Here is a 24,825-nt window from a genome sequence, read left to right as displayed (position 1 = left end):
AGTAACTTTTTATATGGACCAGAAATGGTTTCCAGTCTTCTTTAAAAGAGTCTAAATTTGCATTTTTTATTGGTGCCGTCCATTTTACCATCGCTACGTATTCCAGTACGCTTCAAAGTGTTGGTGCTGACCTTTAAAGCCCTAAACAGCCTCAAACTAGTATACCTGAAGGAGTGTCTCCACCCTCATCGTTCAGCCCGGGCACTGAGGTCCAACGCCAAGGGCCTTCTGGCAGTTCCCTCACGAGGGTTAGAAATGAAGTTACAGGGAACCAGGCAGAGCGCCTTCTCTGTAGTGGTACCCACCCTGTAACGCCCTCCCACCAGATGTCAGATCTGACTTTTAGAAGACATCTGAAGGCAGTCCTGTTTAGGGAAGTTTTTAATGTTTGATGTTTTATCGTTGTCAGGGCTGCCTCAAGTCTCAGCTCACAAAAGACCAACGCCTTTCTTTTCTTATATACAAAAGTGTTTATTGCAGTTCATTGTTTGCTTCAGATCCGAGGCGCGCAGCCCTACGTCTGCTAGGCTTAGACCGCTGAAGTCCCTTCTGAATCTGTCCCTCCCCTGCACCAGTTTAAGAGGCTTGCGCTGCTCCACCTCTTTCTCTCTTTCCTTTTCCGCAGGGTCTTTCTGCCCGCTGGGGTTTCGCCCCTCCTGGATTCCTCCGACGCGGAATCAGACTGCTCTTGCCCCCTCCTGCGGGCTTTGGGACCTGGCCCCTCCTCCGGGCTCCCTGTACTTCCGCGCGCCTCTACATTTGAACTTGGCGCGCGCCCCCAACCTCTAACGCTACTCCCTTCACTACTCCCCTTCCGGGAGGGTGGCTTGCTCCGACCTCCCTCCTTTCTCTACTGCCGGAGCCGCCTCCCCTGATACACTGGAACCTCCACCCCCTTCGCTGCACTCTGGCGGGGAGGCTGGTCCTGATGCCCAGCTGCCACTTTGGGATCCCCCGCTGGCCCCCTGCTCCTGACAAGTCCCCCCTGGGGCTCCCCTGGCCTTGACCACCGGCGCCCCCTTCTGGGAATCCTCTGATTCGCTGGAAAGACTCATGGAATCTCTAGAGTCATCGTCATCCTCTTCCTCGCTGTCCTGGGATTCATCCCCATCGCTCTCCATCTCCTGCCTACCCTGTGCCTCTGTCCCTGAACCCCTGACAATCGTGTTTTTAATATTCTGTTGGGAGCTGCCCAGAGTGGCTGGGGAATAAATTTATTATTATTATTTTATTATTTTATTACTTTATTATTTTATTATTTTATTAATTTCTTATTATTTTCATCAACCATTCTTTCTGTGAATGTGTTCTCGCCTCCTCCCATTTCTGAATCCTTACCACTGTAATCACATATATACATAAATACTGTTAAGGCTTTCTTGAGATTTTGCTGTGTAGAAGGATTCTGGCCTCCTGGGAAAAGTCACTTTAATTTTTTTCTTTAATTTCATGTCCCATATACAGTCATACCTCTTGTTACGTTTGCTTCATGATACATTTTTTCAGGTTGCGTCCCACAGCGACCCGGAAGTACCAGAAAGGGTTACTTCTGGGTTTTGCCACTTGCGCATGCGCAGAAGTGGCGAATCACGATCCACGTGTGCGCAGATGCACAGATATGGGTTGCGTTCCTTTCAGGTTGTGAACAGGGCTCCGGAACGGATCCCGTTCGCAACCAGAGGTACCACTGTATTCAGCCCGAATTCCAAAGCAAACCCTAAATGCACTCACACTTATCTGTTCCTCCATCTGCTCTTGGTGTGATTGACATGAGCAGACACACTAATGCTGGAAGGGAGGGTGGTAAATTACATCTGCAGAGCACCGTCACCATGGAATGATCTGTATATGTCAGTGGGAGGGGAGAATGTTTCATTAAGACTGACAGCAAGCCCTTAACAGACAGTGTCCTGAGCCCATAGAAGATTGAATCCAGATTAAAATCTTCAGCATTGTGCATAAGTATGTCCTAAGAGCACAGCTGCTGGATCAGACCAAAGACCTCTCTAGCCCAGAATCCTGTTCTCACAGTGGCCAAACAGATGAGAGATAGGAAGCCCTTAAGCTTCCAGATATTTTTTTCTGAATAATTAAGATGGTTTTCTATTGTCTTTGTTTTATTCTTAAATCTGTGTTGACTAAAGTGATTAAAATTTGCAGTTCTGCTGTATCTTACAAAGGTCTACTATTTTTCTTTGCTTTGCTGTCATCAGCGACAGGTGACCATGGAAGCAGGAAGAAATATCAGGAGAAGTTCAGTAGCTCACTGGTAAAGTATCTGCTTTGCATGCAAAAGGTGCCAGCTTCAATCTCCAGGACTTTGGGATGTCCAAAGGACCAGAACAGATTGTTATTGTATGTGACAACAGCTTCACAGATGCTTCTAGCCCAGAGATGGGAGGAAGAGTCAACCCCGACCAGAGAAGAATGGCAAACCAAGATGGTGGACTATGCCGAAATTAACTGGGAAGCTCGGGAATCAAGAAGACAAGAACTTTTGTTTTGAGAAAAAAGAATGGGAAAAAATTATAATTTATTTACGAGACCATTACAAACAGGTCAAAATATTGGCAGGATTCTAATCACACTTGCAAAGAAACGAAAATTATGGATAAATTAGAAGGGAAAAATTTGGATTGTATTGATATTCAGTTGTAAATATTGTCATATGGACCCATGGAAGGGACGGGGGGAAGTCAGGAGATTCAGAGCATAGCTGTCAACGTTTCCCTTTTTTAAAGGGAAATTCCCTTATTCCGAATAGGATTCCTCGCAAGAAAAGGGAAAAGTTGACAGCTATGAGTCAGAGTCATCTCAATATTTGGATTCTGAATTGTTGTTTGTTGTATGTTTATACTTTTTAAAATCAAATAATAATTAAAAAATAATGAAAAGGTATGTCCCATGCCTGAAATCCTGGACAGCCATTGCCACTCAGTGTAAACAATCCTGAACTAGATAGACCAATGGATTGAATCAGTATAACTCAGTTTCCTATTTAAACTGGCCCTTAATTCACAACCATGAGGACTAGAATCCATTTTAGAGGAAGGACCATAATTTGGAGACAGAGCATCTGTTTTGCATACAGAAGGTTGCAGGTTAAATCTCTGGCATCTTCAGGTAGGGCAGGGAAAGTCTGGATAGCTACTGCCAGTCACTGTAGACCAGTGGTGGCCAAACTTGGCCCTCCAGCTGTTTTGGGACTACAATTCCCATCATCCCTGACCACTGGTCTTGTTAGCTAGGGATGATGGGAGTTGTAGTCCCAAAATAGCTGGAGGGCTAAGTTTGGCCACCACTGCTGTAGACAATGCAGAGCCAACCAATGATCTGACTCGGAGGAAGACAGATCTTCCTATCTTCCTAACTGTGGCTTTTATAGGTTGCATAAGAAGACTTCATTTCCTGTTTCCATTTCGTTAAATGGAAACTTCAGCTGCACACAGCATTATGTCTTCCTCGCAGCTCCAATGATCTCATTGTAGTCCTGTTAAAGGGACAGTTCCAGCAGTCTATGGGTGTCATTTCCTTCCTTGTGACAGTGTCATAATAGTAGATCATCTAAGGCGACACATGGGCCATCATTGCTGTGAATCATCAGGAGTGATATCTCTGTTACTAGTATAGTGATACTCAATGCTTTTTTCCTGGAGGGACGCATACTCCTAAACATTTTGTGAATCTTTGTACTTTTGTCCATTTACTGTATTTATTTCCCCCCGATTTGAACTATAAAATGGTGATTTTCTTGAGTCAAAATGAGAGTACCTCTCAACATTTTTTTAGGGGGGGGGAGCACTGGTGGAACTACTAGCCTCAAACCTGTGTCAGTAGCTTGAAAACCACAGAGTTATAATAGAACAAGTGAATGTTTAAATGATCATGTTTTTACACTTTATGTGTTCCGTTTTCATGGGTCTGTGACCATATAATAAATGACTGAATCATTACAAGCTGTTCAGCAGTAGAATGGACTACATAAGACTCGCCTTCACTGGAGGTTTCTAAACAGAGGCTGGAAAGTCATCTATCGGGGATTTTTTAGCTGTGATTCCTGCATTGCTGGGGTTTCAAATAGATGACCCCTGTGACCTCTTCCAGCTCTACAAATCTATGATTGAATGAAGGAGCAATAGAACTTTGACTAGGGATTATGGGAGGGCATATATGTTGTGTTCCATGATAATGCTTTTGTGTATATTTGTTTTTAACCGGGTTGTGGATTTTAGTTTTATTTGTACACGGATTGGAGAGCTTTTCGATCGAATGGTTTACACATCTTATCATACACATACAGTGGTACCTCGGGTTACATACGCTTCAGGTTACAGACGCTTCAGGTTACAGACTTCGCTAACCCAGAAATAGTACCTCGGGTTAAGAACTTTGCTTCAAGATGACAACAGAAATCGTGCTCCAGTGGCGCGGCTGCAGCAGGAGGCCCCATTAGCTAAAGTGGTGCTTCAGGTTAAGAACAGTTTCAGGTTAAGAACGGACCTCCGGAACGAAGTACCACTGTACTACAGCCAATTGGATGGTCTTATAGACTAATTCCAGAAGGATGAGGGGTTCGTCGGTGCCTACCAGACATAAAACAGAAAGCCCATTGGATCATAAGAATGTACCTGCTGGATCATCTAGGCCCATCTAACCTAACAGCCAGGTCTCTCAGTAAACTATTAAATTCTGCCAGGAAAGCCACAGGCAGAGCATGAATGGGAGAGCCCCCTCTCTCACTGTTAAGTCATAAGAGAATAAAACCAACCAGAGATGGAAAGAAGACCAAGTCCTTACCAGAGAAGAATGGCAGATGAAGTTGATGGACGATGCTGAAATGGCCAAAAGGACCGGAAGAATCAGAAATCAGGAAGGCCAAAATTTCCATAAGGAATGGGGAAAAATTATAATATCTTAAAGACCATTGTAAACAGTTAAAATCGTTAGTAAGGATTGGAATATGACTTGTAGTTTAAGAGTGAATTCTGGAAACAATGGAGATGTAAAATATTTGGACTATCATAAAAGATGCAGAAGGAAATGATAAATAACAGGACCCACAAAGGGGAGGGTGGGAGGCCAGGAGATTCCTTGGATTCTTGTTTTTATGATTGATGTTTGATATATCTCTATGAAATTTTGATTTGAAAAACAAAATAAATAAATAAAATTTTAAAAAAGAGAGAATAAAACCAACCTGGCTGCTGGGTCAACGACCAATCTAGTCCAGCATCCTGTCCTTACAGTGGCCAATCAAGTGACCCACAATGGGAAGCCCACAAGCAGCAATTCTTCCTACTGATGATTCCCAGTGACTGGTATTACGCTCAGGCATACAGCATATAACACTGGGAGAACGTAGCTCTCATGGCTGGGAGCCACTGTTAATCTGATCTGCACTAATAGGTTGTATCCCCTTTTAAAGCCATACAAGCTGGTGGCCATCACTGTAGAGATGAAACACACCACTTCTGGAAATCCTGCAGACTCCTGTCAGGCCAGTGAGCATGGGCTGCAGGATAGTTCAGTCGGTAGAGCATGAGGCTCCTAATCTAAGGCTCATGGGTTCAAGCCCCATATTAGGCAAACAATTTCTGCATTACAGGTTATTGGACTACTTGACCCTCCTAGTGCCTTCCAGTCCTACAATTTTCTGATAGAGAAGGTGAGTAATTGAATGTGTACATAATGTCGTTTTGGTTCATTGTAGCCATAACTGAATTTCCATGGAATGTGCATGAGCTCTGCCCACACCAAGTGATCTCATAAGAGAGAGAAACACCCCTGGTTTCCCCACCTTGGAACTCATATGGGGTGTGTCCAGCAATCATTGCCCAGGTGACACAAGGACAACACGACTGAGACCCAAATGGATGGAGACATAATCCCTTGTTGGAAATTCTGTGTGCAATGCCATGAGTCAAAGCCAAGGTTGCACAGCTCCAACTAATTAAGAAAGAGATTGGTACAAAATCCAAGGAAAAGAAAACAAATAGGCATGGCTGGGCCATGGCTGACTTGACAGGAGGGGTTGGCTAAGGAATAGTATAAAAAGGTGCTCTGGATGGGAAGCTGACATTCACAACAGCTGCACTTCCAGAGATCTCTTTGGTGAACTAGGTAAGTCAGTCTCTGTCTCTGTCTCTGTCTCTGTCTCTGTCTCTGTCTCTGTCTCTGTCTCTGTCTCTGTCTCTGTCTCTGTCTGTCTCTGTCCCTCCCTCCCTCCCTCCCCTGTCCTCCTTTCAGGCAGTGGTGACTGGTGCCCATTGGGACTGGCATGGTGGAAGGCCTTAGAAGCAATCTGGTTCCCTCCAATGCTGCTGGACTCCAGCTCCCATCATTCTCCTAACAAGTCTCAGCACTCTTAACAAACTACAGCTCCAATAATTATTTGGGGGAAGCCAGGACTGTTTAAAGTTGTTTCTTGGGGCCTTAAATGTATGGTCTGCATGTGGTCTTGAGAACAATCTGTTGCCCACCAATACTCCTATTAGCCGCAAGCATGGCCAGTGTTCAGGGGTGCTGGGAGTTGCCATCCAACAACATCTAGAAGACACCACATTGGCTACTCCTGGAGTAGTGTGAGAGAGATGTTGGATAATTTCCATGCTGACTGGTGGGGCAGGAGGCAAGGAGCCCAACAGCAGGGTTGTTGTGGGAATAAAATGGGGCAGGAGAGGGTCATTAATATCCATGCCTTGTGTGGCTCCCAGGACGAAAGTTGGGATGCAAATGCATTCAGAAATTAACCAATTATACAAGAGTAAGCCCAGATCTGCCTTCTGTTTCCTTCAGGTTCGCTTTGACAAGCAGGAAAGATGTGCTCCCGTCAGGACAAAGACCAATGCTACAAGCAGGAGAAAGAAGAAGGGTCCTGCTGTGGTGGCCGGAGGTCTTCCACCAGTGAGGACCGAGGTTCCTGCTGTCTGGGACGGAGAAACAGCGGAGGGTGTCATGGCAATCGGGGTTCATCCGGCTGTCATGGGAAGCAACAAGAGCAGCAGCAGCAGCAGCAGCAGCAGGTCTTCCAAGTGCCATCCCAGAAGCTGAAGTAACACCAAGGAGAATTCCTAGAAGGGCCTAATTCTGCAGGAATTAGGTGGAATCATTTCAACACCAGTTTCTGAGCACTTGAGACACTCTCAATACGTTCTGTCAGCTTTATCCCTGCAACAAATTCCACCACCCCAGTGCTCCAAATTCTCAGCTGCCTCTTCTCCTCTTCAAAGGGGAACATCTCCTGTGACATTTGAAGCATTAGAAGAGCAAGGAGAGACCTCCAGCTATTTCTATTTGCTGTTCATTTGCACACATGAGAGAATAAATAATAAACAATTAATAATAATGAACTCTTGATTTTTTATTTCTTTTAAACTTTTTTATTTTAAGAAACTCTGCATTTCATCCAAAGAATCATCCATTTCAATCCCGTGAATGACCAATGTCAATGTCATGTTGATGTAGGTTCATAGGAAGTTGCATTCTCCTGAAACAGAGCATTAGTCATGTAGCTCAGTATTGCATACATTGATTATTGTGTACATTCTTGTGTACAGTGGCTCTCCACGGATTCAGGTAAAGGAGGCAGTGATGCTTCTGAATTCCAGTTGCTGGGAATCCCAGGAAGGAAGAGTGCTCTTGCATAGCCTCCAACATTTCTCTGATGAAAATAGGGAGGTCCTATTTCTATTGTTATTATCATCATCATCATCATCATCATCATCATCATCAATATTCCACCCATCTGACTCAGTTGTGAATCACTATGGACAGCTTCCAACATAAAAAATAAATAAACTTCAGTATACGTGGTTTCCTTCAGTTGTCTTATAAAGGTTGTATAGTGACTTATCTCTTTGGTTCAGGGGTTGGATAATTCCATACCTTCAAACATTTCTACAATGAAAATAAGGATGTCCTAAGGAAAAGTGGGACATTCTGGGATCAAATCAGAAACCAGGAGAGCTTCTGTAAATCCAGAACTGTCTCTGGAAAATAGGGACACTTGGAGGGTCTACTCCTGTGGTTTTTGCACTGTGAAAATAGGATATTGAATGAGATGCCTCATTGGCCTGATCTATCATGATTCTTCTTTTGTTCTTATGGGAATGCCCGGTATTGAACCTGGGAGATTGTTTGCTTGCAAGAAGTGCTCAAAAGAGACATAGAAGACACTATCTAACCTTCTGAAGGACTCCACTCTGTATTTGTGTAGGGTTTCTTCTCCTGATGATAACCCACAAGGCAGCAGGAATGGCTTTCTCCTCAGGGTTCACTTCCAAAGCCTTTCTCACGAATGAGTATAACCACAAGGCAGGAGAGATTTGGATCACAGTTTTCCTTCTCCTAGATGAACTACCTTCTGAATATGATGAGCCCCGTCTGCCCCCATGCCACTGTATAAGACAGTAATATAAAAATATCTGAGCAACTAATGGTAAATGATTACAAGCAAGCAACAGTAAGGGTCACAGCTTAGTGGCAGAGCATACAGCAAGTGCCAGGTACAGTCCTGGCATTTCCAGATAGGGCTGTGAAAAGCTCCCTGCCTAAAACCCCAAAGACTCAATGCCCTTTCAGTGTGTTTAACAGTAATAGATGTACCAGTGGTCTGACTCTGTAGAAAACAGCCTCCTGTGTAAACCAGCTTTTTATTCAAGAACACAGGACTGAATACTCACTTGATTTTTAGGCTAAGGACCATAGCACTGTGGCAGAGCAGTAATATAAAGGCATAGCTGTCAACCGTCCCTTATTTGGCGGGAAACTCCCTTATCCCAGTGCCGTTTCCTGCTGCTGTCCCGGATTGATGATGTCCCTTAAATTTCCCAGGTTTCATGCTCACCCGGCTCAGGAGGGAAGCAGCGGCTCGGGGTCCTCCGCCGCACGAGAGAGAGAGCGCGCTCGAGCTGCCGCTTCTCCGTCTCTCCCTTTTCCCCCTCAGGGGCGCGTCATGAGGAGACGGGTGGCGGCGGGCGGGCAGGCAGCCCCTCTCTTGCGAGACTTCCACCGCGTTGCTAGGGGAAGCCGGAGGCGGCAACAGCAGAGGCTGAGGAGGCGGCCTGAGGGAGGAGGAAGAGGAGGGGATGTGGAGGGACGCAGAAGGGCGGCACTTCAACAGCCGCAGTGCCACCGCAACTGCCTCATGCCGGGCTCACAGGAGAGAGTCTCTCTCCCTCTCTCTCAGGCGGGGAAGGGCCGATGGAACTCCTCGTGCAGGACGATGGCAGCCCCAACGTGCATAAGCTAAGCAAAATCCCTTATTTTGGCTGCTGATCCCTTATTTTCAAGGCTGCTGGTCCCTTATTTTGAAATCTGTAAGTTGACAGCTATGTATAAAGGTAGCTTAGTGGCAGAGCAGCCTCCCTAACTAGAGCTTAGAAAGGCACCCTGTCTGAAACACTGCAGACTGACTTTTTAAAATTTATTAACATATAAAACGCATACATATACATTTACACAATACACATACACAACACACTACCTTATTTTCTTAACATAAACCATACCTACATTACTCTATATAATACCTACCTATACTGTACATATCAACATACCTACATACCTACCCCACACAGACACCCACCAAGTGACTTCCAGCCATTCTTGTTACGCTACTTTATTTTTCCAACTAGCTTAAATGCATTTCATTATTTCTTTAATCTCTTCTTCTATCTTGACTTTACTCTCCTTTCACTCTAATCATTTTCTGGATTCACTCAATATCTGCCAGAAATTCTACTTGTTCCACATAAATTATGATGTATTCCTTAAAGATAAAAGGTAAAGGGACCCCTGACCATTAGGTCCAGTCGTGGCCGACTCTGGGGTTGTGGCGGTCATCTCACTTTATTAGCTGAGGGAGCCGGCGTACAGCTTCTGGGTCATGTGGCCAGCATGACTAAGCTGCTTCTGGAGAACCAGAGCAGCGCACGGAACCGCTGTTTACCTTCACACCGGAGTGGTACCTATTTATCTACTTGCACTTTGACGTGCTTTCAAAGTGCTAGGTTGGCAGGAGCAGGGACCGAGCAACAGGCGCTCACCCCATCGCAGTGATTCGAACCGCCGATCTTATGATCAGCAGGTCCTAGGCTCTGTGGTTTAACCCACAGCACCCCCATTCCTTAAAGATAACCGACTCCTTATTCACTTTTTGTACCATATCTCCTCTTATCCTCCCTGTTAGTTCGGCAACACTGCAGATTGACTTGGTGTAAGACAATTCCTTATGTTCTATATTGGGACCAAGGCCCAGTAGCAGAGCATCTTCCTTTAGTACAGAAGGTCCTAGGTTCAAACAACAACACTTCCAGGTAATTCTAGGAGAGCCTCCCACCCTGAGCCCCTCAAGAGCAGTTGCCAGTCCATGTGGATGGGGCTAGATGGTGAAGTCAGGTGTTGCATCCTGACAGAAGGCACCCACAGACACAGGTGCATAACATACTCAAGTGTAACGGAAGATAGGAATCTCATGTAGGAATGAGTCAAAACTCATTAATGCAAGATGGTGGGGAGTTAATGAAATGTGAGGCCATGGGTGCGTCAAAAATTCTAATAGAATGTCTCTGGTGCCTGAAATGGAATGTCTGGAGATGGTATAAAAAGCTCTTTTGTTCCGAGGGATCCTCATTCGCTCGACAACACTTGACTTGACAACAACGTCTTCTCAGTGATTGACCGGGTAAGTGTGAGGACCTCACTCTTCTCTGGACTGTCAATGGATCTATCATTCTTCAAGGAAGCCTTCTGCCAAATCTAATTGAGTAGGACCAATAGCTTTCCAGATTTGCGACCGGAGAGGTTAATGGCTGCTAGTCACGATGGCTATGTTCTACCTCCACGGGCAGAGGCTGTTTGGCTCTGAATACCAGTTACTGGGAAGCTGTTGTGCTCAGGCATCTGGTTGGCCACTATGAGAACAGCATGCTGGACAAGATGGGTCTTTGTCAGATTCCCGTAGGCTCTTTTGTCTTGTCTTGCTTTCATGCAAATATTTTACCAAACCAAATTCAAGATGCTTGTGATAACTTAGAAACTCATTAACAACTTGGGACTTAGATACTTGGGCTCCCAACTTTCATCATCCACAGCCAGCCAGACCAAAGGTAAAGGGAGATGGGCATTGTATTCCATCCTGCTGTAAACGATAGTGATGGGATGAGCCTGGTGAAACTCGTCCTTTAGCAAGGAAGGGGAAGAGGTCCTGCAGACCCATCTCTCCCCCTGCTGCAGCCTGATGGAATTCCTAGTGATGTGCTGAACCTCTGAATGGCCTTTATCTTGATTAGATTGTTGGGTTCATATAGCTCAGTGCTGCCTATTCTAATGGGCAGCAGCTCTCCAGGGTTTCAGACTGGATCTTCTCCCAACCCTTCCTGGAGGATCCAGGGATTGAGCCTGGGACCTTCTGCATGCAAAGTCAATGCTCTACTTCTGAGCCACAGTCCTCCTCCATAGGAACAAACAAAGTTGCCTTGTATGGAGCCAGACCATTGGCTACAGATTGCTCAATGTTGTCTACCTTGATTGGTAGCGGCTCTGCAGACCCAGCCCTGTCTGAGTGAACCTATGGCCTTCTTCTGCATGCAAAACAATTGTGCTATTCACAGAGCTATGGGGCCATTCCCCCTCTTAGTCAAACTGTTGGTCTATCTCACCTAGCTGTTCCTCCTCTGACCAGCTATGGTTGTCCATGAGTATTTGGCGGTGGCAAATCTATGATGGAGATGCTTTTTAAAAAAAAAAACTGAGCAGGGATTTGATATACAAAGCATGTGTTTTAGTGCTGAGTAATGGGATTTCTCGATTGACATAGCATTTTGTGAGAGCTTGACTACTGTCTATAAATGGCTGTAAAATCAGGATGTAGCTGGAAATTTAGAGGGTTTTTATGGCATTTCTTTTTGTGCCTGGTTAGATTGGCTGGACAGGAGTGGGGACAAGGAACAAATCTTGATTTCTGAAAACACAATTGAAAACTGCCAGGTGTCCTAAAAGCAATGTAGATTTGGGGGAAAGAATCTCAATTCAGAGGCATCTGTGTTGTAGGGAAAGATCTCTCTGGGGCACCCTCTAAACCCTAAGGTGCAAGGATAAATATCGTATGAGCAGCAGCATGTATTACAAATGTTGCTGATGTTGCATATCCACCACTGGTGGGAAATAAATTTCCTTGGGAAATATTCTAGTATATTTAAAGAACATGCCTCAAGCAATCAGGGATCCTATATGAAACATACATATAGAGGTATAAAATAGGGAAGGGGGAACCTGTATCCCTCCAGATGTTGTTGGTCCCTGATTCCCATCACTGCTAGCCAGCATGACTGATAGCAAAGAATGATGGGGGCTGGAGTCCAAAAACAACTGGAGGATCTCAGGTTTCCCATTGATGATCAACAGGGTTGCCAAACCTCCAGGTCTAACCTAAAGTCTCCAGGTTTTCTTTGACTCCCTTCAAATGCCTTGTGGGGTCTTGAATCTCCAGGTGTGGAAGAATGCCAGTAAGAATAATAGTGGAAGTAAAAGTAATAATTCATTCAGAAGATTGGCAAGCTTCATCTCACCAGGAGCTGGCTGCAAATGACAGCCCAGATACTTGGGGAGGGTCTGCCCTGCTTGCTTTTCTCTCTCAATTGACCTCAGTCTCCAGGACACATAACAATACAAGGAACCACCCCAGGGTCTCAGATTTGGGCTCTAAAATATCAGGGTCTGGGATGTTCCTCACGTGGCAACCCTGCTGGTCTAGGAAATGATGTCTATCAAAAGTAGGGAACCTCTGGACCCCCAGATGTTATTGGACTTTTATGTCTATCATCACCAGCCAGCATGGCTAATGGAAGAAGGAAAATGAGAGTTCTAGTATAGGCATAGGCAAACTCTGGCCCTCCAGATGTTTGGGACTACAATTCCCATCATCCCTAGCTAACAGAACCAGTGGTCAGGGATGATGGGAAGTATAGCCCCAAACATCTGGAGGGCCAGAGTTTGCCTATGCCTGTTCTAGTCCAAAAACATCTGGAGGATCACATACCTGCTTTACAGAATACCCCAAAAGCTGCTCCCTTGGAGAAACCGGATCAAAAATGACGTTGGTCTTTCTCTCTCTCTCCATCCAGAAGTTATCAAAGCCATAGCAAAGATGAGCCAACAACAACAACAACAAGGAGGAGGTGGCTGTTGTGGCGGCAGAAGTGGTGGTGGAGGAGGAGGAGGCTGTCATGGTGGTGGTGGCCATGGAGGAGGAGGAGGCTGTTGTGGTGGCCGTGGAGGTGGTGGTGGATCATCTCAACAAAGCCAGAGGAGTGGAGGAAGCTGCCATAGTGGTGGCAGTGGTGGTGGTGGAGGTGGTGGAGGATGTTGTGGTGGCCGTGGAGGTGGATCTTCTCAAAGCAGAAGCAGCAGCGGAGGAGGATGCTGTGGTGGCAGGAGCAGCGGTCAAAGTAGCGGTGGAAGCAGTGGTGGAAGCAGCGGCGGATGTTGCGGTGGTGGCGGCGGTGGAAGTTCTCAGCAGAAGATGAAGTAGATGCCTCCAGAAAGAGCTGAAATCCCAACCCACAATGACCACCACCTCTTCAAGATATCTTCTTGCAAAGCAAATGGTTGCTGTCTTTTCCAGATGATGAGCCAGACCTTCCTCTGGCATGGAGAACATAAGTCTTTCATTTTTCTGCTATGACTACCTCTTTCAAGGCATTAAAAACTTCTTTCCTGCAAGCCTTTTAGTGTCATGGTGTTCTTTTCCTATCTTCACTTCTCCATACACACATAATGTTCCTACTCTTCATCCACATTGTCCTCTCTGCTCCCAAGCTCTGCAAGTAGTCCTTACACAAAACGTATGGGAGATGCTTGGGATTGAACCTGAGACCTTCTTCATAAAGAAGGTTCTCTGCCACTGATTTAGGAGTCCTCCCAAAATAGGAAGCCGCCTAGATAATCTTGCCCAGTATGGCCTACTGTGACTGGCTGCATCTCTCCAGGGCCCCAAAAAGAGGAAGATATCCCCCATCCTTTCCCACGTGATCTTTTTTCAATTGGCGATGCTGTTGGCTAAACTTAGGATCCTTCTTCCATTATTGAGATAGAATGATGGACCTACGGTCTCAGTATAAAGGAGCTTCCTATTTTCTTCTTCCACGGTGGAATATGCAGGTGGCTTTTAAGAAAACCTGATTTAAATTTGACCTCTTCAGTGAACGGTTCACTTTGTACCTATTATTTTACATCCGTTCTTATTTCAGGCAAAGACAGAGGTGTTCTTTTGAATCTCCTCCCAGCTTCCACCTTTTCCAAAAACACCCAGATGAGTCATCTTGTCTAATTCCTTGCCAAACAAACAGAACCTGATTATCACATGACACGAGAAGTTAGCCAGAAAGTCTGATTAGGAAAATATATAGAAGAATGTCTAATGCTCTCCTTAGGGTTGTAGATCATAGGAGCCAATTCCTAAGGGCCGTAGTGGCTTCTCCCTCCCTTAAAATATTTGAGGGGACTGGGCCCCCAAGAAGTTAATAGGCATTGTCATTCAAATGGTGTGGGGTGTGGCTTAAGTGGCCCCCCACAATACTTCATTCAGATTGGCACCCCTGTTGCAGATGATTGGTCCATCTAGCTCAAGGTCAGTTACACTGATTGGCAGCTGCAGCTTTCTAGTGATTGGACCTAGCCCCTCCTTCATGCAAAACAGCAGTTTTACCAGTGAGTTACAGTCCTTCCTTTGGGTTGGATCTGTGGTGTCCCTGTGGACCCAACTGGTTGTCATCAGATGGGCTTCAGGTGTGTTGTGGTTCTAGACTGTCAGGAGTTAACACTTCAGGAGCATGGTTCTTATCAACTGGGTGCACTGCCCACATGATCTGTGCTTTTTTCCTTTGATCTGTGCTCTGTGGGGGCTGAGCTCTCTCTGGAGAGCAGTCTGTCTGAGAACGTTAGCAAGGTTGTTAAGAGGCAGAAAGCTGCAAACATGCAGCTAGATTCTGTAGGTTTTTCTTTTCTGTTTTGAATGTTTCTAAATAAAGAGTTTTAGATTAGAAGCACTGGTGTCAACCTGAGTTATTGAGGACACCACGTAGACACAGACAAGCCATTTTATGCTGCTTGTGAACTCTGCTATTATCTGGTGTGATAGGAATTTTATGGTCTTAAATATATGGTAATGTTCATAAGTGTACCAACCAAGCACATACATAGATCAGCACAGGAAGGCCAACCTGAAACCATTTTGATTCCTAAACTGACCAAATCTTTTCTCTGCAGGGTCAAAATGGAAAAGCCTCCCCATTGTCTTTTCCTTCACAAATCCTGTCTTAAGAGTATGTCTGTGTTTGAATAGGGTGTGAGCCTGTGACCTGGCCCAGGAACTAAGTATTTATCATTACAAAAGACTGGCCAGGCTACCCAGGAAATCCAATCAAGTAACCTGCCAGATAGGAGATAAACAAGGACAGGAGAAAAACAACATTCAAATTTCTGTTTTAGACCGCCTTTCCTGTGATGCAGGTGTGATGTATCTGAGGGGTGGTCTTAGGTTACACCCCTTCTGTGATGTATGTATGATGTTTCTGGGGGGTTGTCTTGATCTACAGGGTGGCAATTTCAAAAGTCTTTATAAGGCCTTGCACACCATTTTCCGAGATCTCTCCTCTCTCCTGCAGGTGAGGGGAGCACCCTGTTGCAACAGATCAATAAAGGCCAAGCCTACAGGCTGCTGTTTTGCTCCAAGTAATCCCGGTTGGTGTCTTTGTTTTTTGTCCAAGGGAGCCCTCGGATTTTTCTGTTAACACTGGCAACTGAGGAGAGTGGCAGTGCATGGAGTGGAAGCATGTGGGTGCCATTGGAAGTTTGTCGGAGTGGCAATAAATCAAATTTATTGCAGGGCCATTGCAGCAGACTCAGTGGGTCAAAAGATATACGACCCAACAAACTTTAACAAGGAGACATTGTATAAGAGTAAGGTATTTTACGTGTTTGTGTCTGTTTGTTCATTGAATGTGTTTAAAAGCTCGCTTTGAGGATAAGTCCTCCAAACCGGCTTTCAATAAAAACAAACAAACCAATGTCCCAGGTTCAATACCTGGCATTCCCCAAAACAAAAGAAGAATCGTGATAGATCAGGCCAATGATGCATCTCATTCAATATCCTATTTTCACAGTGCAAAACCCCAAGAGTAAACCCTCCAGGTGCCCCTATTTTCCAGGGACAATTCTGGATTTATAGAAGCTGTCCCGGTTTTTTATTTGACCCCACAATGTCCTGCTTTTCCTTAGGACATCCCTCTTTTCACTGGAGAAATGTTGGAGGGTATGAAGTTATCCAACCCCTGAGCCAAAGAGATAAGTCACTATACAACCTGTAAAAGACATCTGAAGGAAACTACATATACTGAGGTTTATTGTGTTTTTTTATGTTGGAAGCTGTCCAGGGTGACTCACAAGTGAGTCAGATAGGTGGAATATTGATGATGAAGATGCTGGTGCTGATGCTGATGCTGATGATAGTAATAATAATAATAATGGCATAGGACCTCCCTATTTTCATCAGAGAAATGTTGGAGGCTATGCAAGAGCACTCTTCCTTCCTGGGATTCCCAGCAACTGGAATTCAGAAGCATCACTGCCTCCCTTACCTGAAACCCTGGAGAGCCACTGTACACAATAATGTACACAATAATCAATGTATGCAATACTGAGCTACATGACTAAGGCTCTGTTTCAGGAGAATGCAACTTCCTATGAACCTACATCAACATGACATTGACATTGGTCATTCACGGGATTGAAATGGATGATTCTTTGGATGAAATGCAGAGATTCTTAAAATAAAAAAGTTTAAAAGAAATCAAAGCTCAGGAGTTCATTATTACTAATTGTTTATTATTTATTCACCCATGTGTGCAAATGAACAGCAAATAGAAATAGCTGGATGATTCTCTTTGCTCTTCTCATGCTCCAAATATCACATGGGATGACCCCCTTAGAAGGGGAGAAGAGGTAGCTGAGAATTAGGAGCATTGGGGTGGTGGAATTTGTTGCAGGGATAAAGCTGAGAGTGCCTCAAATGCTCAGGAACTGTAGTTGAAATGACTCCACCTAATTCCTGCAGAATTAGGCCCTTCTAGGAATTCTCCTTGGTGTTACTTCAGCTGCTGAGATGGCACTTGGAAGACCTGCTGCTGCTGCTGCTGCTGCTGCTGCTGCTGCTCTTGTTGCTTCCCGTGACAGCCGGATGAACCCCGATTGCCATGACACCCTCCGCTGTTTCTCCGTCCCAGACAGCAGGAACCTCGGTCCTCACTGGTGGAAGACCTCCGGCCACCACAGCAGGACCCTTCCTCTTTCTCCTGCTTGTAGCATTGGTCTTTGTCCTGACGGGAACACATCTTTCCTGCTTGTCAAAGCGAACCTGTAGGAAACAGAAGGCAGAACTAGGCTTACTTTTATTGAATCAGTTTATTTACGATTCCATTTGCATCCCAACTTTTCTCCCGGGAGCCCCACAAGGCATTTATAAATGACCCTCCCCTGCCCCATTTTATTCTCACAACAACCCTGCTGTCGGGCTCCTTGCCTCCTGCCCCACCAGTCAGCATGGAAATTATCCAACATCTCTCTCACACTAATCCAGGAGTAGCCAATGTGGTGTCTTCTAGATGTTGTTGGATGGCAACTCCCAGCATCCTTGAACATTGGCCATGCTTGCGGCTAATGGGAATATTGGTGGGCAACAGATTTCTCTCAAGACCACATTCAGACCATACATTTAAGTCCCCAAGAAAAAATAGTCCTGGCTTCCCCCAAATAATTATAGGAGCTGTAGTTTGTTAAGAGTGCTGAGACTTGTTAGGAGAATGATGAGAGCTGGAGTCCAGCAGCATTGGAGGGAACCAGATTGCTTCTAAGGCCTTCCACCATGCCAGTCCCAATGGGCACCAGTCACCACTGCCTGAAAGGAGGATGAGAGAGGGAGAGTGGGAGAGAGAGAGAGAGAGAGAGAGAGAGAGAGAGAGAGAGAGAGAGAGAGACTGACTGACTTACCTGGTTCACCAAAGAGATCTCTGGAAGTGCAGCTGTTGTGAATGTCAGCTTCCCATCCAGAGCACCTTTTTATACTATTCCTTAGCCAACCCCTCCTGTCGATTGAGCCATGGCCCAGCCATGCTTATTTGTTTTCTTTTCCTATGCATTTTGTACCAATCTCTTTCTTAATTAGTTGGAGCTGTGCAACCTTGGCTTTGACTCATGCCATTGCACACAGAATTTCCAAGCAAGGAATGATGTCTCCATCCATTTGGGTCTCAGTCATGTTGTCCTTGTGTCACCTGGGCAATGATTGCTGGACACATCCCATATGAGTTCCAAGGTGGGGAAACCAGGGGTGTTTCTCTCTCTCATGAGATCACTTGGTGTGGGCAGAGCTCATCCATATTCCTTGGAAATTCATTTATGGCTACAATGAACCATCAAATGTGTATTTGATTACTCACCACTTTCATAGAATTGTAGGTCTGAAAGGCACTAGGAGGGTCATCTGATCCAATACCCTGTAATACAGGAATTGTTTGCCTAACATGGGGGTTGAACCCATGACTGTGAGATTAAGAGTCTTATGCTCTGCCAACTGAGCAATAATCGATCGCATGACATGGTGCATACACGCCGTTTTTAAAAAAATAATATTAATGTTTTATTGGTTTAAAAAAACAAAAACAAAACAATCAAGAAAACAAATCCGAATCGATACATATTACCGAGAGAGAAAAAAATTAGATTCCTACATAACAAATTCCATCATGACTTCCGATCACCACAATGTGGTTCCTAAACTACATTTTCGGCTACATACTTTCTATTGTCTCTCCGAAGTTGTTTCAGTTAAATTGATTTTGTACAACTCTCTAATTTCATGCAGAAGTCAATTCAGGCCTCCCAGAGAATTTAGATTTTTACAATGTTCTTTTAAATATACTCTGTAAATATGCCATTTTCTATTGAAAGTTTGTTTTGTGTCATCTCGGAGTTTTGCTGTCATTCTTGCTAACTTTGCATATTCTAACATTTTCATTTGCCACTCCAGTTTGTTAGGGATGGAATCTCCTTTCCAGACTTCTGCAATTAAACTTCTTGCTGCGGCTATTGCATACATAAAAATTCTCCTTAATTTTTTTTTAAATTTCGTTATGCATTATACATAGCAGAAAAGCTTCAGGCTTATTGGAGAAGGAGAATTTAAACATTTTCTTAATTTTATTATAAATTATATCCCAGAATTCCCTTTTTTTTTTTTTTACAATTCCACATGTGGTTCATCGTGCCTTCCACCTCTCTGCATCTCCAACTTATGACTGGCCTGGTTTTGTACATTTTGGCTAGTTTTACAAGTGTTAAGTACCATCGGTAAAGCATTCTCCTGAAATTCTCTTTCAGGTCATAGCACACAGTGAATTTCAGTTCCTACCTCCATAACCTTTCCCATGCTTCCATTTGAATATTGTGACCAGAATCTTTGGCCCATTGGACCATTACTGATTTAACTTCCTCCTCCTTGACCTCCCAGTCTAGGAGGAGTCTGTACATTTTAGAGGGTGATTTTTTATGGTTTGAATTAGATCTTTCTCAAGTCTTGATATTTCTGTGGAAAAGCCCTTCTGTTTGTCTTTTCGGAATGTCTCATTTACAGTGGTACCTCAGGTTACATACGCTTCATGTTACAGACTCTGCTAACCCAGAAATAGTGCTTCAGGTTAAGAACTTTGCTTCAGGAAAAGAACAGAAATCGTGCTCCAGCAGCGCAGCGGCAACAGGAGGCCCCATTAGCTAAAGTGGTGCTTCAGGTTAAGAACAGTTTCAGGTTAAGAACGGACCTCCGGAACGAATTAAGTACTTAACCTGAGGTACCACTGTAATTGGAAATATTGCAACCAGTGCGTTAAGTGGGTTTGAATTTCTTCAATTATTATTTTTTAAATAGCCTATTTTCTTTGTCTTCCAATAAATCTTTGTAAGTTGCCCAATTATCTCTCATGGGTTTTTTTCCTTTACCGTTAATGCTTCTAACGGGGATAACCACCATGGCATTTTTGGCTCTAACAGGTCCTTATACTTAGCCCACAGAATATATATCAATTCTCTAAACAGGTGATTCAAAAAGCCTTTGTGGACTTTAACCTTTTCATAACCTAGGTAAGCATGCAATTATCGAATCCTTCCAGATCCAGCAAGTGTTTTGTAGTGTCAACCATTCCCAGACCCAGGAGAGACAAGCTGCCTCATGATACATTTTCAGGTCTGGCAATGGGGGGAGGGGACCCTCTCTTTAATGTCACTTAATAGTTGGTGCTTAATCCTGGGTCCTCCCCCAGCCAAATAAATATTGAGATATCCCTCTGCCAATCTCTGAAACACCTTGCACACATGATCACTGGAATTGATTGGAACGTAAAGATCATTCTTGGAAACACATTCATCTTTATCGTGGAAATTCTTTCCCAAAAGGAGATGTTTAATGTATTCCAAATCTCCAAATTCTTTTTTTATCTCCTTCCAAGTCTTAACGTAATTATCCTGAAATAGACACGGTGCACACACACCATTTGAATGGCAGTCCATCATTTTTTGGAAGCCCAACCCCCTCATATATTTTATTGGAGGGAAAATCCACTGGGGCACAAAGGACGACTATGATTTACAACCCAAAGGAGAGCACTAGACATTCATCTATATATTTTCCTAATCAGCCTTTCTAACTAACTTCTCTTCTCAGGTGGTAATCAGGTTGAGTCTGATTGGCAAGGAATTAGACAAGATGACTCATCTGGGTGTTTTTGGAAAAGGTGGAAGCTGGGAGGAGATTCAAAAGAACACCTCTATCTTTGCCTGAAATAAGAACAGATGTTAAATAGTAGGTACACAGTGAACCATTCACTGAAGAGATCAAATTTAAATCAAGTTTTCTTAAAAGCCACCTGCATATTCCACCATGGAAGAAGAAAATAGGAAGCTCCTTTATACTGAGGCCGTAGGTCCATCATTCTAGCTCAATAATGGAAGGAGGGTCGCAAGTTTAGCCAAAAGCATCTCCAATTGAAAGAAGAACACATGGGAAAGGATGGGGAATATCTTCCTCTTTTGGGTGCCGTGGAGAGATGCAGCCAGTCACAGTACGCCATAGTGGGCAAGATTATCTAGGCAGCTTCCTATTTTGGGAGGACTCCTAAATCAGTGGCAGAGAACCTTCTTTATGAAGAAGGTCTCAGGCTCAATCCCAAGCATCTCCCATAAGTTCTGTGTAAGGACTACTTGCAGAGCTTGGGAGCAGGGAGGACAATGTGGATGAAGAGTAGGAACATTATGTGTGTATGGAGAAGTGAAGATAGGAAAAGAACACCATGACACTGAAAGGCTTGCAGGAAAGAAGTTTTTAATGCCTTTAAAGAGGTAGTCATAGTAGGAAAATGAAAGACTGATGTTTCCCATGCCAGAGGAAGATCTGGCTCATCATCTGGAAAAGACAGCAACTGTTTGCTTTGCAAGAAGATATCTTGAAGAGGTGGTGGTCATTGTGGGTTGGGATTTCAGGTCTTTTTGGAGGCATCTACTTCATCTTCTGCTGAGAACTTCCACCACCGCCACCACTACTGCAACATCCGCCGCTGCTTCCGCTGCTGCTTCCACCGCTGCTTCCACCACCGCAGCATCCTCCGCCACTGCTGCTTCCACCTTGAGAAGATCCACCTCCACGGCCACCACAACATCCTCCACCACCTCCACCACCACCACTACCACCACTACGGCAGCATCCTCCACTCCTCTGGCTTTGTTGAGATGATCCACCACCACCTCTGCCCCCACAACAACAGCAACCGCCTCCACGGCCACCACAGCAGCCACAGCCTCCTCCTCCTCCTCCTCCTCCTCTTCCACGGCCACCACAACAGCAACCGCCTCCACGGTTGCCACCACAGCAACAGCCACCTCCTCCCTGTTGTAGTCGTTGTTGGCTCATCTTTTCTATGGCTTTGATGACTTCTGGATGGAGAGAGAGAGAAAGACCAAAGTCATTTTTTGATTTGGTTTCTCCAAGGGAGCAGCTTTTGGGGTATTCTGTAAAGCAGGTATGTGATCCCTCCAGATGTTGTTGGACTAGAACTCTCATTTTTCTTCTTCCATTAGCCATGCTGGTTGGTGATGATAGACATAAGAGTCCAATAACATCTGGGGGTCCAGAGGTTCCCTACCTTTGATAAACATCATTTCGTAGACCAGTAGGGTTGCCACATGGGGAACATCCCAAACCATGATATTTTAGAGCCCAAACCTGAGACCCTGGGGTGGTTCCTTGTGATGTTATGGGTCCTGGAGACTGAGGTTAGTTGAAAGAGAGAAGCAAGCAGGGCAGGCCCTCCCCAAGTATCTAAGCTGTCATTTGCAGCCAGCTCTGTTAGGATGAAGCTTGCAAGTTGTATGCACAGTCTTCTTAATGAATTATTACTTTTATTATTATTGGTATTCTTAAACACCTGGAGATTCAAGCCTCCGCCAGGCATTTGAAAGGAGGTGTTAGGTTAGACCTGGAGGTTTGGCAACCCTATTGATCATCAATGGGAAACCTGAGGCCCTCCAGTTATTTTTGGACTCCAGCCTCCATCGTTCTTTGCTTATCAGTCATGCAGGCTAGGAGTGATGGGAATCAGGGACCAACAACATCTGGAGGGCTACTTGGTCCCCCTTCTTTATTTTACACCTCCGTATGTGTGTTTCATATATGATCCCTGATTGGTTGAGGCATGTTCCTTAAATATACTAGAATATTTCCCAAGGAAATTATTTCCCACCAGTGGTGGACATGCAACATCAGCAACTTTTGCAATCCATGCTCATACGATATTTATCCTTGCACCTTAGGGTTTAGAGGGTGCCCCAGAGAGATCTTTCCCTACAACACAGATGCCTCTGAATTGAGATGCTTTGTTCCCAAGTCAACATTGCTTTTAGGACATTTGACAGTTTTAAATTGTGTTTTCAGAATTCAAGATTGGTTCATTGTCCCTGCTCAAGTCCAGACAATCTAACGAGGCACAAAAAGAAATTTCCACCTAAATCCTGATTTTATAGCATTTATAGACAGCATTCAAGCTCTCACAAATGCTATGTCAAAAGAAAAATCCCACTACTCAGCAGTAAAATATATGCTTTGTATATCAAAGCCCTGCTCAGTTCAGTAATTAGCATCTCCATCGTAGATTTGCCACTGATACAAACTCCTAGACAACCACGACTAGTCAAATGAGGAACAGCTACTGTAGGTGAGAAGGATCAACAGTTTGACTAAGAGGGGGAATGGCCCCATAGCTCTGTGGGTAGCACAATTGCTTTGCATGCAGAAGAAGGCCACAGGTTCAATCGGACAGGGCTGGGTCTGCAGAGCCACTATCAGTCAAGGTAGACAACATTGAACAATCTGTAGCCTATGGTCTGGTTCCATACAAGGCAACTTTGTATGTTCCTTTCTATGGAGGAGGACTGTGGCTCAGAAGTAGAGCATTGGCTTTGCATGCGGAAGGTCCGAGGTTCAATCCCTGGATCCTCTGGGAAGGGTTGAACTTAACAATCTAATCAAGATAAAGGCCATTCAAAGTTTCAGCACATCACTAGGAATTCCATCAGGTTCTAGAAAGGGGAGAGATGGGTCTGCAGGGCCTCTTCCCCTTCCTTGCTAAAGGACGAGTTTCATCAAGCTCGTCCCACCGCTATTCTTTACAGCAGCCATTCCATCAGGGTGGAATACAATGCCCATCTCCCTTTACCTTTGGTCCGGCTGGCTGTGGATTATGAAAGTTGGGAGCCCAAGTATCTAAGTCCCAAGTTGCTAATGAGTTTCTAAGTTATCACAAGCATCTTGAGCATAGCAGCATATCTTGAGCATATCTTGAGCATAGCAGCAGCACTTATAATTTCCAGTAACTGATGCTCAGAGGTGCAATGCTCCAGACATAGCCACCACAGCCATTGATACCCTCAATCTCCATAAATTTGCCTCATCCTATAAAAATGTCAGGAGAGCCTGCTGCATCATGCAAAGGTGGCCCATCTTGTCCAGCATCCTGTTCTCATCGTGGCCAACCAGATGCCTTAATGGGAAGGCTGGAAGCAGGGCCCAAGTGCAATGGTAGGTCTCCCCACTTTTGCTTCCCAGTAACTGGTATTCAGAGCCAAACAGCCTCTGCCAGTGGAGGTAGAACATAGCCATCGTGACTAGCAGTCATTGACCTCTCTGGTTGCAAATCTGCAAAGCGATTGGTCCTACTCAATTAGATTTGGCAGAAGGCTCCCTTGAAGAATGGCAGATCCATTGACAGTACGGAAAAAAAATGAGGTCCTCACACTTACCTGGTCAATCACTGAGAAGACGTTGTTGTCAAGTCAAGTGTTGTCGAGCGAATGAGGATCCCTTGGAACAAAAGAGCTTTTTATACCATCTCCAGGCATTCCATCTCAGAAACCAGTGGCATTCTGAAAGAGCTTTTGACGCACCCTTGACCTCAGATTTCCTTAACTCCCCACCATCTTGCATTAATGAGTTTTGACTCATCCCTACATCAGATTCCTATCTTCCGTTACACTCGAGTATTCTCAAGTATGTTATTCACCTGTGACTGTGGGTGCCTTCTGTCAGTATGAGTTGTTGTTTGAACCTAGGACCTTTGGCAGGAAAGGGAGATGCTCTGCCACTGGGCCTTGGTCTCAATGTAGAACATAAGGAATTCTCTTATGCCAATCAGTCTGCAGTTTTTTAGACAGATGCTGCAGATTTTACCT

General features: G+C 44.7%; 3 long non-coding RNA genes across 3 annotated transcripts; 2 read left to right on the top strand and 1 right to left on the bottom strand.

Annotated features, from left to right (window-relative positions):
* The first annotated feature begins 5,269 nt into the window (after positions 1-5,269).
* Positions 5,270-7,349, top strand: LOC308465236. Its single transcript, XR_013980379.1, has 2 exons — positions 5,270-6,120; positions 6,796-7,349. It is a non-coding gene; the product is annotated as an uncharacterized lncRNA (long non-coding RNA).
* A 3,189-nt stretch (positions 7,350-10,538) lies between these two features.
* Positions 10,539-13,722, top strand: LOC308465102. The gene is made up of 2 exons (XR_013980244.1): positions 10,539-10,684; positions 13,125-13,722. It is a non-coding gene; the product is annotated as an uncharacterized lncRNA (long non-coding RNA).
* Positions 13,723-16,863: 3,141 nt separating this feature from the next.
* Positions 16,864-18,656, bottom strand: LOC308465767. Its single transcript, XR_013980562.1, has 2 exons — positions 18,046-18,656; positions 16,864-17,413 (listed from the first exon to the last, which is right to left on the bottom strand). It is a non-coding gene; the product is annotated as an uncharacterized lncRNA (long non-coding RNA).
* Between the last annotated feature and the right edge of the window lie 6,169 nt (positions 18,657-24,825).

Source organism: Podarcis pityusensis (assembly GCF_964106645.2).
Source record: "Podarcis pityusensis genome assembly, chromosome: 16".
NCBI lineage: Eukaryota > Metazoa > Chordata > Lepidosauria > Squamata > Lacertidae > Podarcis > Podarcis pityusensis.
The sequence above is the reverse complement of the archived record's forward strand: the minus strand, read 5'-3'. Positions and strand labels throughout refer to the sequence as shown.